The following is a 17,287-nucleotide window of genomic DNA, read 5'->3' on the forward strand; positions in this document are numbered from 1 at the left end:
CCCAGAGCACATGCATTGAGCTTGATCCTACCCCTTTGAGGATCATGCGAGATCATGTTGACAAGTAATGCTAGAATAATAGCATGAGCATGTTGTTGGTATAAATCAAGAGTTTATGAAAACCCCGTCGGGTGCCACTAATGCCCGAGGGTGATGATGAGTTAGGTGGCCACTTTTGGTGAAGTGGTGCACCGGGTATTTTGAGTGAGTATGGTTTCGGAAATGGGATTAGATTTATGATGTGTCGACCGTCCCAACCTTACCAGTACGACCACATTACTCCTTATGGGACTGGGCTATGTTGATTACTCTGGTCGGTGCTAGCAAAGAGCCACATTACTAGTGGCAGGAGTGATGTGTGCTCACTCTCGTGATGGGCTCGTGCCAGGTAGGACAACTATGCCATTTTTATGAGTTACAGGCACACCGTTGGTCCTCGCATGGTTGGTACTGTCTAGAGTCGGTGCTCGTAAGACATACAACATGTGCGTTGGGTACCAATCAGTGGACCTCTTTGTCTAGTATCGTCAGGGGAAATGCATTGATCGGGTACTTACCTCGGGTATGTTATATACCGCGAGTCGTGGATGACACGGAAGTTTTCCGGATCTCGTGGGTCCAGCATACTACCTCTGCAGAGTGTAAAACTATTCGAATAGCCGTGTCCACGGTCAAGGACAGTTGGGGAATCCTTCTTAAACTACGTCCAATCATTTCGGCATAAACCAAGTGTGTGTGAGTTGTGATAAAAATGTGTTATTATGAAAGCAATGTTATGACCAAGTTTGGTGACATGGCATATAGGGTGAACCCAAATGGTTCAACCCTCGACAGATATATTGATGTCTGTAACCTGTTCTTCAAAAGTAACTCTTTTAATTGATGCATATTCATGAACTTTCCACCAAGATGAGTTACACCAAAGATGCATGATATGGTTATCCTTCACTTCCATTGTTCATATCATGGGCTGTTTGCGAGTACATTCAAAAGTACTCATTGGCTTGCCACTGGTTATATTATTGACCAGACATGGAAGGACCGGAGTTTGGAGATGAGTACGTCTTCGGAGACACCCCTGCGAACTAGGACGCTTCCGACTCAGAATGCCTGTCGGTGTAGGCTTGATGGCATGGGCACCCGCTTAGCCCCTATGATTTCCGCTAATAGATGTTTCAGTATGATTTGGCCTTAGGCCCTATTTGTGAACTTGACCATTCAGTCATGTGTTGTAATAATCGGTACTCGGATGTAAGACTATTTTATTCGGTATCTGTGTTCGGTGAGCATTGATCTGTGGGATCACTGAGCACGACGATATCGACTCGTAAGTCGGGGTGCCCACATGAATCTATTCCCATGCTCCCCATTTATATAATCTCAACATGAGGTCAAACCACATTTTATTTTTATTTTGAGAAGTCCAATGTGTGTACACTCTACCTCTGTTTATCCTCTCTCCTCAACCCTCTAATTCTTGCATTTTTTTCTTGTGCAGTACCCTAAGAGATATATTTGTAGAAAGTTTGTGTTTTGTAATCATGCATAAATTTTCGATATGTGCCATCCAAATCTTGTTTTCCCCCAATATTCCAATGATTTCAAAGTTTCTGGTTAGAAGTAAGCCCTCAATCCATTGATCCAACATCTTGGGAAACCTCAAATTTGTAAGAAGGTGACAAGATGAAGCAAAGAAAGAGAGTTGAAGGTCTTTTTCAAGTAAAGATTGACTAGAATGGTTGGGGGATTTAGCTTGTGGCAGCAATTAAGTCGATGGACTACGTAGAGGAAGTTTTCATTTATGCATCTACTAGAAGGGAAATCGGTTTGATCTCCATGAACTAACATGGGAATCGAAGGTTCTAGTTTGTTTGCAAGAACTTTAGTGACGCGTTTGATGTCGCAGTTCTGTAATGAGATTGGTATGAATGTGTGTGGTGTTCTAGCACTGTTTTCCTTGGGTGGGAGGTCAATAAGCGCTCCACTAGTTGTTGAGGTGTCTATTAGATGGAGGGGGGAATGATTGCAAAGATTATTTACATGATGTTTGAAGTGTACTTGTTGCAAAGCAGAGCCGAAGCCATTCGGACCTGGGCTAGCATGGATAAAAGGTCAATTATGTTAGATGAAATACAACGTTGTAAATGCAAAATATCATTACTTATCATATTTGTGTAGGCGAGATTGATCAGAGACCAAACATTTTGATTCCAGCTATGGATGTATGAAATCCTCCAGTTCCACCTAGCTAGAGGTAGGATACAGATCTGGTCAATAGTGATCCAATGGGAATTATCGTTGATGTCATGGCACCCACTAACTTTTTAAATTTTTTAACTTGTAATAATAATTCAGATTCTATATGTATTAGAGGTATAAAACTGAGAAGCTCATCTATTCCTAAATCCCACTCGCCCATCTTCACCTTATGGGGTTTGACATAACCATGCCTCCAAAGTACATACTTCTTCCAATCGGTTCCCCTTTCCCTTTGGCTCAACTAAGTGAAAGCAAGTCTTTGCTTGCATCAGGGGTGTTGTGAGAGTGGGCAACGTCGTTGAAGTGGCCATTGGGGACACCGACCACTCACTAGAGGGCGGAGGCAAGTGACATGGGTGTGGTTTTAAGTTCTGACCTCTCACTCTCTGCCCCCCTCAGCCTACAACACGGAGTAAGGGCACCTCCACGACGACCCCCAAATTTCCTTCGGTATCCGTTCGTGAACAAGGGGGTAGTCTATGGACATTGATGCCGGAGGATGCCATCCAACTCTATCAGGTATGTGTCCGCAAATAAATGACAATTTAAAATGCAAATTAAGTCCGATCCACACATCGGCGGGGCCAGACCAGCGCTGGATCACATGCCTCGATCACAACCAAAAAGAGACAAATATGCTTAGTTTTTACACGCCCGAATCCAAAAGAACATTAGTCTAGCGGTCTTTGCAATTTTGCCCTACCATATCGGATACCCCAACAATCTTGTTGCCGATCAATGTGTCATCGCAGCCGCATACACCGAAAAAGTAATGAAGACATTGATTAGGTTGTATTGAAAAATGCTCCCCGAAATTGCAGCTTGATTTCCCATACCATACAATCTAAAATCATGGCTTGTTGTGCAGAGGCTACATGACACTTTATGGGGGAGACTTGTGATGGACCCTTTGCAATTTTAGCACATGAGTCTGGCGATGCATCCTACAAAGAACATATGGCACTTTATTTGTGTTATATTGATAGGTTAGGGAGCTTGTGTGAGCACTTCCTTGGAGCCGTTCATGTAGCAGACACCATTTCTTGATCACTTAAGGAAACAAACGATAATGTACTTAGCAATCATGGTTTGACTCTTACTACAATCCATGGACAAGGCTATGATGGTGCTAGCAACATGAAATGGTAGATTAAGGGGTTGGAAACATTGATCATGAAAGAATCTTCTTCCCCGTATTACATCCATTGTCTCACACATCTATTGGAATTGGTTCTTGTTGCCATTGCAAAGAATAATTTTGGTTGTGGTTGGTTGTTTGAGAAAATCACTCAATTGTTGAATGTTTTTGGAGTTTCTTGTAAGCACCATGACACACTTCGAAATGTTAGAGCACAAGAAATTTTGAAAGCACTCGAAGATGGTCAAGTACAAAGTAGGTGTGGATTATGTTTGTAAGCATAGTAGAGATATTAAAAAATGCTTCCTACGATCAAGATCCCGGACCACTATGAAGATGCATTAGAGGTTGATACAACGTATCTATAATTTTTTATTGTTTACTGCTATTATTTTATCAATCTTGTATGCTTTATACACCATTTCATATCATTTTTGGTAACTAACCTATTAACCAAGTGCTAAGTGTCACTTGTTGATTTCTACTTGTTTTTTGTTTTTTAACAAAAACTGTATCAAACGGAGTCCAAATGTGACGAAACTTTTTGAAGGTCTTTCTAGAGCAAGACGAACCCTACAAGCTTCGAGAGGAGTCTAGACAATGCACACGGCGATGACAAGGCATCAGGGCACACCTTGCCCCTTGTGGGGCACGTGCTACTTCAGTCGCCCTATTCCGTGGCCTATAAATTCACATATATTCCAAAAAACCTAGAGGAGCTCCCGAAACAATTTTTTCACCGCCGCAAGCCTTTGTTCTTCCATGAACCCATCTGGGGGCCTTTTCGGGTAGTTTGACGGATGAAATCCATCACGGAGGCCGTATTGATCTACCTTGTTGCCTCCCCAATGATGTGTGAGTAGTTCCATCGGGACCTACGGGTCCATAGCAGTAGATATATAACTCTCTCTCTCTTTCCCTCATTTGATAATTATTACAATATTTGTAGTGTGATTGCGAACATGTCCCTTATTTGAGAACCAAGGTTTATCGAACCAATAGGAGAATCACACAAACAACCATCGACGGTACCTACACACACAAGAGTAAATACTTGCACCCAGCACGGGCAAGAGGATTGTGAATCCCCTTGTACTTGTAAATTACAAGGATCAAATCTGTTAAGAGTAGATAGATAGATTGCAAAGTAATATAAATGTAAACAAATTACACCAGGGTAAATATGAATATAGTGAATATGTGGAATAGACTCAGGGGCATAGTTTTCACAAGAGGCATCTCTCTCAAGAACATTGCAGACAGTGGTGAACAAACTACCATTGGACAATTGATAGAATAATGCATAGTTATGATGTTATTCGTGACATGATCATGTATATATGCATTACGTGTGTGACAAGTAGTTCGGCTCGTGTCTGCATCTACTAATATTACTCTACCAATCGAGCAATATCCATCTGCATCTATGGTATTAAGTTCATGATAAATGGAGTAACGCCTTAAGCAAGATGACATAATATAAATAGAATAGAATCAAGTAATATTATTAAATCTCGTCGTTTTATCCTTAGTAGTAATAATACAAATATGTGCCTCACTACCCCTTCTGTCACTCGATAAGGACACCACAAGATTGAACCTACTACTATGCACCAATCCCTCTGAATATCTACTCATCTACTTGGCGAAAGCAAACTCATAGATTGGAAAGCATAGATAGCTATAACAATCATACATAATCAAATTCAGAATAGACTCAATTACTTTCAATGAATAATATTCCAAGAACCAAAAAATCATTGGATCCCGACAAACACACCACAAAAGAGGATTACATCGCATGAATCTTCGAAGAGAACATTGCATTAAAGATTAGAGAGAGAGAAGGAAAGAGAGAGAGAGAGAGAGAAAGAAAGAAAGAGAGAGAGGGAGAGAGAGAGGGATCAACTAATCAGTGATACATCTAAACGTATCTATAATTTTTTTATTGTTCCATGCTATTATATTATCATTTTTGGATACTTTATATGCATTTATATGATGTTTTACATTATTTTGGGAAAATAACCTATTAGCCAAGTGGCTAGTGCCAGATGTTGATTTTCGTGTGTTTTTGGCTTTTCAAGAAATCAGCACCACACAAAGTCGAAATGCCATGAAACTTTTTGATATTTTTTACTTCACAAAAATAAGACCTGGAAACTTTGGAGGGAGGCGAGCGGCCGTAGGAGGTAGTGCCAAGGCAACACGACGCGCCTTGGAGGTAGGCCGCGCCTTGGTGCCTTGGCACCATAATGTGGCTCCTCCCGACCTAACTCTGCCTCTATTCTCAAAAATCGAGAAAATAGTAGAGAGCCACCCAAAATACTTTTCCGCCCCTGCAAGCTTCTGCTTTGCCGTGGTCCCATCTGGGCGTCTATTCCGGTGCCTTGTCGAAGGGGGATCAATCACGGAGGGCCTATACATCATCCTTGTTGCTCGCAAGATGTTGTGTGACTAGTCTACCACAGACCTACGGGTCCATAGCTAGTACATAGATGGTTATCTCTCTCTCTCTCTCTCCGGTCTTCAATACAAACTTCACCGTGATTCATGCGGTGATCTATTCTATGCAATCTTCTTTGCGGTATGTTTGTTGGGATCCGATGAATTGTGGGTTTATAATGAGATTATTCATGAATATTAATTAAGTTTTTTTGAATTATTTCAAGCATGATTATTATAACTTCGTATTTCTCTCTGATCTGTCAGTTTGGTTTGGCCAACCTGATTGGTTTATATTTGGTGAGAGTGGTACGTTGTGATGGGTTCTATCTTGCGGTGCTCAATCCAACTAACACAAAAGGACATGACACATATTTTTTTGCTATCATTAAGGATTAAAAGATGAATTTTATTCATATTGCTTGAGTTTACTTTGTCTATATCATGTCATCTTGCTCCAAGCATTACTCTATTTCATACTTAAATACTCTAGATACATGTTGGATAGCGGTCGATGAGTGGAGTAATAGTAGTAGATGGAGGCATGAGTGTCAGCGTCAAAACTGGCAGATGTCGGGTAGGGGGTCCCGAACTATGGAGCTTAGATCGATGGGTTGCACGAGAGAGGGGGAGGCCATGTTTACCCAGGTTCGGGCCCTCTTGAAGAGGTAAAACCCTACGCCCTGCTTGATTATATTGATGGGGAACAATGGTTACACAGTTGATCTACCTCGAGATCGTATGACCTAACCCTAGATGATATCTCCCCTTCTACGTATAAGGGCCTCTGGTTTATATAGACACCACGACCCCTAGGCTATTAAATCCTGAGGCTATTAAAATCTCGAAGGTGAATAGTAACCCCTCTCACAACTCTTCTCACAAAAATTCACAATAACAAATAATGAGTAAAGCCCGAGTCGCGGCTCGAGGACACTTTCGCTAGGTCATGTTCCATCATCAACGGAGATCGTGTCCCATATTTAAAGGGATTTTGATTTAAATGACCCGTGCCAATCTACGTGCATCCCAGCGACGCGGTAGTTTCGGGAAGTGGAGGAGCTGGTGGCGCAGTAAGCGGAAACCCTTGGTTCCACGACCCCCCTTCTTAAAAGGGGAAAAGATCTAAAGCCCACCACAAGCATTCCAAATCCTTGCTCCTTTTTCTTCCTCGCTCGAGTGCCCAGATATACTCCGCCTCCCATCCCTCCAGTTGCCCTCCATCTCCAGCTCTGCAATGCCTAGCTCGGGTGCTCATGGAAAATGGGAGGTCTCGAGCGTCTCCGAAGGAGACATACAAGAGATGAAGCATTGCGGCTACATCACCACCGACATCGCCCAGTGAGCACCGAAAAAGGGCGAGGTGGTTCCTACGCCAAGGCCTAGGGAGCACGTGGTGTTCGTCCCCCACTTCCACTAGGGGCTGGGCTTCCCGCTTCACCCCTTCGTCAGGGGTCTGATGTTTTACTACGGGGTGGATTTTCATGATCTCCCCCAAACTCCATCATGCACATACCGGTCTTCATCATCGTCTGTGAAACTTTTTTCCGACTTCATCCGCATTTTGGTCTCTGGCTCAAGGCCTTTGGTGTTAAGACGAAGTCGGTCAGTAGCCAGCATGCCGACTACTGCGGGGCCATGATAAGCAAGATCTGCAACGTGACATGGCCGGAGGGCACACTGATAAACACCATCAAGAACTGGCACAAGGAGTGGTTCTATATCACAGAACCACGAGAATAAAACTAGACAGCGCCCGCCTAGTTTAGATCTGGTCCTCCGATGAGGATGACCTCATGGGTCAAGAAAGTCCTGGACTGGGGCTCATCTTCGGACGTGCAACTGCTACAGGATTGCATCAGGAAAATGACGGAGTCCAATATCCGGCTGGCCGATGTAGTCCAGGTCGCACTCCATCTCCATATCCTTCCCTGCCAGCATCGGGATAACCCGATGTGGTCTCATAAGGCCTAAGGGCCTTAGACGGTGCTCAATTTCTATCACGCCACCCATGAAGGTATGGGGCGGGCACTTCTAAAACCGTAACAGGAGTTGCCTACTGAGTATGAAGATACCGGCCTAGATGACAATACTCCTCTAGTGGAGGTATGATGTTTGCTGTGTATCCCTTGCAACGACGCCAGGAAATAGTTGTGTCGACGGCACCAGGAATCCTTCAGCTACGGCTATGCCTTGAGGGATTTCCTAGGCAAGTATGCAAAGGATTTCCCCCCGTGGCCTTGGAGCCTTGCATTGTTGTTCCCTCGAAGCGGAAAGGGTGATGTAGAACAGCGACGGTAAGTATTTCCCTCAGTTTGAGAACCAAGGTATAGTTCCGGCGGAAGAGTATCTCAAGATCCTGCACAAACACGAAAGCTTGCACCCAACGCTATGAAGGGGTTGTCAATCCCTTATAGATTGTTTGCCAAGTGAGAACCGAAAGCAACAAAGTAACAAAGCAAAGTAAAAGCGGAGGTGTAAACGATGGATGTGAATAGACCCCGGGGCCGTAGTGTTTACTAGTGGCTTCTCTCATAAAAGCAAGTAGACGGTGGGTGAACAAATTACTGTCGAGCAATTGATAGAACCATGCAAAGTCGTGATGATATCTATGTGATGATTATTTCTATAGGCATCACGTCCGAAACAAATAGACCGATACTTTCTCCATCTACTACTATTACTCCACACGTCGATCGCTATCTAGTATGCATCTAGTGTATTAAGTCCATAAGAACAGAGTAACGCCTTAAGCAAGATGACATGATGTAGAGGGATAATCTCAAACCAATGATAAAACCCCCATCTTTTTACCCTTGATGGCAACTACTTGATGTGTGCCTTGCTGCCCCTACTGTCAGTGGGAAAGGTCACCACATGGCAGAACCCAAAACCAAGCACTTCTCCCATTGCAAGAATCATAGATCTAGTTAGCCAAACAAAACCCAAGACTCGGAGAGACTTACAAGGATATCAAATAATGCATATAATAAATCAGCAAAGACTCAAATATATATCATAGATAATCTGATCACAAATCCACAATTCATCGGATCTCGACAAACACACCGCCAAAGAAGGTTACATCGGATAGATCTCCATGAAGATCATGGAGAACTTTGTATTGAAGATCCAAGAAAGAGAAGAAGCCATCTAGCTACTAACTACGGACCCGTAGGTCTGAAGTGAACTACTCGCGAGTCATTGGAGGGGCGATGATGATGATGAAGAAGCCCTCCAACTCCAAAGTCCCCTCCGGCAGGGCGCCGGGAAGGGTCTCCAGATGAGATCTCGCGGAAACGGAAGCTTGCGGCGGCGGAAAAGTATTTTCGAGGCTCCCCTGATTTTTTGCGGAATATTTGGGAATTTATAGGCCAAAGACCTAGGTCAGGGGGCGGCCAGGGAGGCCACAAGCCTGCCCACCGCCGCCTCCCCCTGGTGGCGGAGTGGGGGTTTGTGGGCTCCCTGGAGCCCACCTGGCCTGGCCCAAAAGCCCCATGGTCTTCTTCCGTTCGAGAAAAAATCATTTCGGGGTTTTTCTTTCGTTTGGACTCCGTTCCAAAATCAGATATGAAAAGAGTCAAAAACACGGAAAAAACAGGAACTGGCACTTGGCACTGAATTAATAAGTTAGTCCGAAAAAGATATAAAAAGATACATAAAACAACCAAAGAAGACAAGATAACAGCGTGAAACCATCAAAAATTATAGATACATTTGAGACGTATCAAGGTACGTCCGAGCTCTTTTATCTACTCGGAGCTTTGTTTTTGTTAAAGACCTTACTATCCTTTATCTTTCGCATGAGTGGCTGGAAGTGGCCAAGAACATTGAAGGCCCAGCCCCCTGCCCGAGGAACCCCGGACTCCTCTGGTGGAGCAGATGCTAGTAGAGTCACCGTATGTGGAGCTGGACAACAAGAACAAGGAGACCCGCATGGGTCTCCGTTCAAGAGTTCCACCGGATATGAAATCCGAGGACACCCATGCCTCCTCTACCCACGATGGGGAGGAAGCAGATGAGGAGGAAGAGAAAGACTCTCTTCAGGCGAGGAAGATGGTGGCACCAGAGGGGGAAGAGGAGGGGCTACCTCCCCGGGCTCCGAAGAAACCCTGCAAGCGCAAGGTTGCCCATCTTGGTGCGCGTCCGGATTCCGACGAAGAGGTCGGGGCCGCTCCCCGTCGAACACTTAGGGTCAAGCCCCCGGCCTGAAGGGACGGAGTCTACTCCTTAGTTTTAATAGAGTTATTCCAATATTTATCAGTAATGAGGACCAAGCTTTTTTTCTATCACAGACCGGTCCGTGATCTTCTGATAAATTAGGTGTCGGAGGGGGACTCGCTGCCCGCATAACTCGCCAAGAGTGGGAACGATTCCCACAACACCCCTCCCCGGACCTTGGACGAGGTGGCGGAGGTGACATCCCATCAAGCCCCGCTGACCACTACCGAGGAGGTGATGGTCGACGCGGATACATCACGCGCCAAGGATCGGGAGATCTTGGCCGAAGAAGAGACACCAACCTCCGATGACCGAGAGGTTCTAGCTGGTGTTAATATACCGGTTGCCGAGGACCATGAGATTTTGAACGAGGTACATACCTCGGTCATTGAAACTCTCGGGGCGGGTTCCTTCTCTGTAGGTGTGGAAAACAACCCAATACCCTCCAAGGATTGCCCGGAGATAACCTCTAGAGGTCCTGATGCTTCGGCATCTTCTCTGCCACCCCATACGATGCCCACAACAGAACAAGCCATGGCCGGGGGGCCAACCGTACTAGAGGACGCCTTGATCGGCTCCTCAATAGTCGAAGAGCATCGCACCCTTATGGATGTGGTTTTAAAAAGTATTCAGTCCATCAATAATGGACTGAATGAAGCCTTCAACGGCTTGCTGAGGGGCTTTAAGGTAAGCCGTGTATCATTGTAGGTTTTATTTTGCAAAATGATATATATACTTTTATGGATAAAATATCCCCCGAGCCATGGGTGAGTTGTAAAGGAGAACTCACCCGTGGCTTAGAAATTCGTGGGAAAAACGAAGAATAGCCCGAAGACTTGTTTAAAATTGTTTGTTTGAGAATTTGGACTGAGCAATGTGTGCCTCGATAATTTAGAATTGGACTAACATGTTGTTTTTAACTTGTAGGCCTCGTCCTCGGCTGCCAATGCCAATGCGTTGCAAATAGCTGAGCTTAATTGGAAACTCAAAGTTTCTGATGAAGAGCATGACCGCATAAATGGTCGGCTTAACGAGAAGAAGGGTAAGCTGTGTCAAAGGACTTCATCCGTTCTATATTTTTTTTCTAAAGAAGCGTCCTGGCTGCGCTAGCTGACTCGTTCTATTATAACTTTGTTAGTAGCCCAAGACCAAGAGCTTGAGAAGCTCAGGGCTGAGGTGGAGAAAGCCAAACGAGAGGCCGCCACTAGCAAAATGGCGGCTGAACAAGCGGCTGCCGAGCTGGATTCCCTCAAGGTCGCTAGCAACAAACATGAGCCCACGGTGACGGAGATCCAGCAGGAGCTGGAAGAGGAGAGCTCAAAGTATGAGGCCTTGGAGCAGAAGGCTAAAGAGCACATGGCTGATCACACCAAATTGTCCGCTGAGCTTCAATCAAAGCGGGTGGAGCAGAGGTTCTATGAAGAAGAAGTGTGCCAAGCCAAGCTTATGGCAACCGGTAAGCAATACTTACTGCAATTTGCCTTTGGTGGAAACATGTATGCCTTTCTTACACGGATATGGCGTTCTACAGGCGCCTTCACGAACCTCCCGCAGAGTGTGGCGGATGCGGCCAAGTATTTTGCGACCCATGACGGGGATGCCGAGTAGCGGCTATTTTGGGCTCAGTTTGAGACTCCCGAGTCCAACCCAAGTCCGATCTATCAAATGAAGCACCTCATTGAACTGCACTAGATGGCAGAGCCAACCATGAAAGGCGTGTGACTTCGGCTATGGCTTGATGAGCCCTTGCCGAGCAGCTACTTCACCTTCGTGCAAAAGTTGGTCGACGCCACGCCTCTGATTGAAGTCCTGCAGTGCTCTACTTGCATAGAAGGGGCTCGGATGGCCTTTGCACGGATGATGGTGCACTTGCCGGGGGTAAAGCACCTTAAGATGGCCACTGATCCGTCGCCCGTTGGAAAGGAGCATAGGCGCCCCGAGTTGTATTTCTCATCCGCTATGGAAGGTGCTCGGGCGATCGAGTCCCAATGCTCAAAAGATGTAATATTGGAGTAAATATTTGTTAGTGTACCTCAGAACAATCTATGTGATAAGACGCATGCCCAAAGTTGAGTAGACTTTGTATTATTTTGATTCCTATTTTGGCCGTTTTAATCTGAAAGTTACTAGTCGTCGGCTTCAGTCCCCATGTAGATACTACTTGGGGTGTTTCATTGTTTGCACTATAACCGTTAGCCGATGTATCGGTGCCCGAAGGTGGTAGTGCATGAGGGAAACCAGGCAATTGGACTATGTGGCTTTATGGCTTTCACTTAGCCTGAGGAACTCTGAATGTGGGGGCTAGTGACAAGCCCCCATCCTTTTGCAGTAATTGGAAAAACCGGAAATTGAAATAATTACCGCGAGGTTTGAATAAGTGCAAACCTATCCGCGTGACGCGGAGTAGCCTCTATCGACTTTGTAAGTGATCTCGGATTGGAAACTAGCTCTCGCTTATTATGAAAGTGAATTTTCGGCTTTCTCCACTGAGGTACTTCAAACTAGGCCAGCTGGGAATACAATCAAACTGGTTCTCCCTTTACCCCTTTAGCCGAACTAGTGGAACGTAAGGGGGTAAGCATAGGAGCCGGGCAATCCAACTGTAGACCCAAGACATAATTCGGAACTGTTGCATATGAAGCTAAATCCTGAGAAACCGAACGCTGAAGAGAAGAAATAGTGACAGTATAGTGATCACGGAGGTGTTACCATCCAAGCCCCCAGTCAGTGTTCGATAGCACTTTTAGCGTATACAAATAATAACTTTGACCTAACAGCGCTGATAAGCATAAAGTGTATGTAAACAAAGGTACTTGGCATAATATGTGCGGTGAATTTTTTACAGCTCGTAGCACAAAGGCAGTTCTTATAGGCAACTATGGATACAAGTATTTTGAAGCAACTTTTCAAGTGACCTTACATGGGTGACTTGACATCTGCCCTATGTTCGGCTGCGCTATATCTGTTGCCCCTGATAGGAATGGACGTACTATCCTTTACAGGAAGTTGCTGTGATCAAGCGAACCTTGAGTAGAGGATCTTTGAGAAGTTGCTGATGAACGGAGAAGCTTGACGCTTGGGCTCTTCATGATGCCCTGTCTTTGGTTCATAGGAGTGTGTTGGACCATAGTTCGGTTGACCTGATTACGTAATCCTTAGTGGGTTGCTCCCACGACTGCCCATGGAATTTTAAGGATGAAATTGTGTTGTCGAGGGATGTACCTTGATTGTGTTCGGGCCGTGCCGCGGGAGCCCTATCCCTTATGTACTCTCAGCCGTAGAAGTATCCGGTTGGTCGGATTGACCTCGGGCCCGTTTGCCTCCCCTCCGTGCCTTTGTTGCCAGCATGTGGCTTGAAGTGTCGCTACCGTGTTGACACTCATCTGCTAGTGTGGCCGTGTGCTCCTCGGCCCGGAGAGAAAGCTCTATATTTCTGTTAGCCGTGATGACTCACTTGGGTCCGGGCATTTTGAGCTTCATGTATGCGTAGTGGGGTACGGTGTTAAAGCGGGCAGAAGCTATGTGGCCGAGCAGTGCATGGTATCCGCTGTGAAAGGGGACGATGTCGAAGATCAAGTCCTCGCTATGGAAATTGTGGGGAGAACCAAACACGACTTCCAGTGTTATCGTGCCCGAGCAACGGGCTTCAATGCCTCGAATCACTCCTTTGAAGGTAGTGCGGCTTGACTTGATGCGTGATGGGTCTATGCCCATCTTTTTCACCATATCTGAATAGATCATATTGAGGCTACTTCCTCCATCCATGAGGACTCGAGTGAGGTGGAAACCATAGACGATAGGGTCGAGGACTAGCGCGGCCGACCCTCCATGACGGATGTTGGTCGGATGATCCCTGTGGTTGAAAGTGATCGGGCAAGCCGACCACGGGTTGTATTTGTGTGCTATGGGCTCTACGGCATATACCTCTCATAGTGCCCATTTCCTCTCCTACTTGGGTATATGGGTGACATAGATCATGTTCACGGTCTTGACCTCGGGAGGGAACTGCGGCCTCCATTATTTGGGCCGTGGGGCTCCTCATCATCTTCACTTCATTGGCCCCTGTTTTGGTCATCGATGGTGACTTTGCCTGCCCGTTTGAACACCCAACAATTACGGTTGGTGTGGGTGGCGGGCTTATCTTGTGTGCCGTGAATCTGGTAGGGCCGCTCCATGATTTTTTTCCATTGGGTTGGTCCATCCATGTTCCCTTTAAAGGGTTTCTTCCACTATCCATGTTTGGAATTGCAGAATCCAGCATTGACTATTGTATAATTGACATCACCATTACGGTGGCGGCGTTTGTTTTTGTTTATTCTTATCTTGCCATTTCTGTCTCGAACCTCAGAGGTTCCAGGGTCGTTCGCATTGTGGTTGCACCGAGCAAGCCAATTATTCTCACCCACGCAAAAGCGGGTCATTAGTAAGGTAAGTGCATACATTGTTCTCGGCCTGTCCTCGTCGAGCTGTGTGGCGAGCCATTCGTCCCGGATGTTGTGCTGAAAAGAGGTTATTTCTTCGGCATTCGGACAGTCTACGATTTGGTTCTTCTTGGTGAGGAACCGATTCTAGAATTCTCTCACTAAATCCCCTGTCTTGTGGATGACGTTGCTTAGATCAGAAGAATCCGGTGGCCGAACATATGTTCCTTGAAAGTTGGATAGGAAAGCCTCCTCAAGGTCTTCCCAGCATCCCATGGAATCTTCCGGTAGGCTGCTTAGCCAATGCCGTGCCGGTCCTTTGAGCTTTAACGGTAAATATTTTATGGCATGGAGATCATCTCCTCTGGCCATATTAATGTGGAGAAGGAAATCCTCTATCCACACTGCGGGATCTGTTGTCCCATCATACTGTTCGATCTTTACGGGTTTAAAACCTTCGGGAAAGTGGTGTTGGATGACCTCATCCGGTAAACATAGTGGGTGAGGAGCGCCTGTGATCCGAGCTATGTTGTGCCATAGATCGGCTCCGGGTTGAGCCCGATACGCTTCCCGACCTCTGCTCTTGTAAGTGACTCGAGGTGGTTCATCATCCCATCGAATGGGAGAGTACCTCTTCGATTCGTAGATGGGCCTGCTGCAACCCGATTTATCATATCATAGGTTGGGTCTGTCCCCATGGTGCATATGCTCTTTACCTTTTTGGCACGGAGGTTTGGGTTTATACTTGTTCTCTCCGGTCGTTCTATCGCACCCTCTGGGTGGGCGGTTGACGTCAGCTGTGCTTCCCTGGCAGTGGCGCCAGAAAAGTGCTGATCCTGCAATCTCTAGTGTTAGCTAGACGAATGCTTAGGACAACGAACCTTCTCCTGCAACAGCACCAGAAGAATGCTGCTAGCACTCCCCGACAATGAAACTGGAAGAATGTTGTTGATGGCCCACCAGCGTGTGGGTTCGCAGCAGTTTTCGAGGGTAGAGTATTCGACCCGAATTTGTAGATCGCCTAAAGGAGGTGAGAGAATACTCTCGAGTATTAGCAGCTGAATTTGTCGGATTCAACCACACCTGAAAGATTAGTATCTGCAAGCACAATAGTAACAACAAAGTAGTATGATAACAACGGTGTCAGAAGCGATCTGTTGACGGCAGACTATTCCTAACGATTGTATCAATGGCGCCTCCGTTGCCGCATTGACAGAAGCTGTCAGTTCCCGTCAACGACCAGCGAATCAACAGTGTAGCAAGTAGTAGCAGTGTAACGAGGAATAACAGTGGCAAGGAACAACAGTAGTGACAGCAGTAGCAAGTAGCAACAGTAGCAAGCGACATCAGTAGCAGCAGCAGAGCAAGACAAGTAACAACAGTAGCAACAGTCATAGCAGCAGAGCAAGACAAGTAACAACAGTAGCAACAGTAGGACAAACTCGTAGGCAATGGGTCGGTTATTTCTTTGGATGATATTCATCATGCAACAACTATAACACGGAGAGATATGTGGCTAACTCTCGTTCGTCAATGTGATGTAGGCATGCATTCCGTGTGTCGTCATACGTACTTAGGGAAAAGAACTTGCATGACATCTATTGTCCATCGCTCCCGTGGCAGCGGGGTCCAAAAGGAAACTACAGGATATTAAGGTTCTCCTTTTAATAAAGAACCGGACCAACACATTAGCACTTGGTGAACACATGAACTCCTCAAACTATGGTCATCACCGGGAGTAGTTCCGGTTATTGTCACTCCGGGGTTGCCGGATCATAACACATAGTAGGTAACTACAACTTGCAAGATAGGATCTAAAACACACATATATTGGTGACAACATAATAATTTCGGATCTGAAATCATGGCACTCGGGCCCTAGTGACAAGCATTAAGCATGGCAAAGTAGTAGCAACATCAAATCTCAAAACATAGTGGATACTAGGGATCAATCCCCATCAAAACTAACTCGATTACATCATAGATCTCATCCTACTCATGACCGCCCAGCGAGCCTACGGGTAGATTACTCACGAACGACGAAGAGCTTCATGGAATTGGAGAGGAAAGAAGGTTGATGATGACGATGGCAACGATTTCCCCTCTCCGGAGCCCAAGACGGACACCAGATCTGCCCTCCAGATGAAGAACAGGTGGTGGTGGCGCCTCCGTATCAAAAACACGACGAAAACTTCTCTTTTTATTTTTCTGGGACGAAAGACAACTTATAGAGCTGGAGTTGGGGGCGGCAGGTGCCCGTGGGCCCCACAAGCCTGCCCACCTCCACCAGGGGGTGGTGGCGGAGCAGGGGCTTGTGGCCCACTGGCCCACCCCCTGAGGTGGAACTTGGCACATATTTTTTTGATATTTTCCAAAACTGCTCCCCATAAATTTTCAGGAAGTTTGGAGAACTTTGATTTCTGCACAAAAATAACACCAAGGCAATTCTGCTGAAAACAGCGCCAGTCCAGGTTAGTTCCATTCAGATCATGCAAATTATAGTCCAAAACAAGGGCAAAGGAGTTTGGAAAAGTAAATACGTTGGTGACGTATCAGCGGTCAGGCTCGTCATTGCCAGTGCGTTGGGGGCATACATGTTCTGGGGCCTCGTTGTCAAACTGTGGGAGTAGTCGTCAGCGTGAGTATTTTCTCCGCTCGTCCGACCATTCTGTGTTGTATCCTTCTTCGGCCGCTAGGATTTTGGTCCACCTATTATTGATGGTATCATGTTCATCCTGGAGTTGTTGGATTTGGGTGGTGGCTATAAGTTGTTGCCGAAATTGCTCCTGGCCTTCAGGGTCTT

The sequence above is a fragment of the Hordeum vulgare genome, chromosome 4H, assembly GCF_904849725.1.
Source record: "Hordeum vulgare subsp. vulgare chromosome 4H, MorexV3_pseudomolecules_assembly, whole genome shotgun sequence".
Classification (NCBI taxonomy): domain Eukaryota; kingdom Viridiplantae; phylum Streptophyta; class Magnoliopsida; order Poales; family Poaceae; genus Hordeum; species Hordeum vulgare.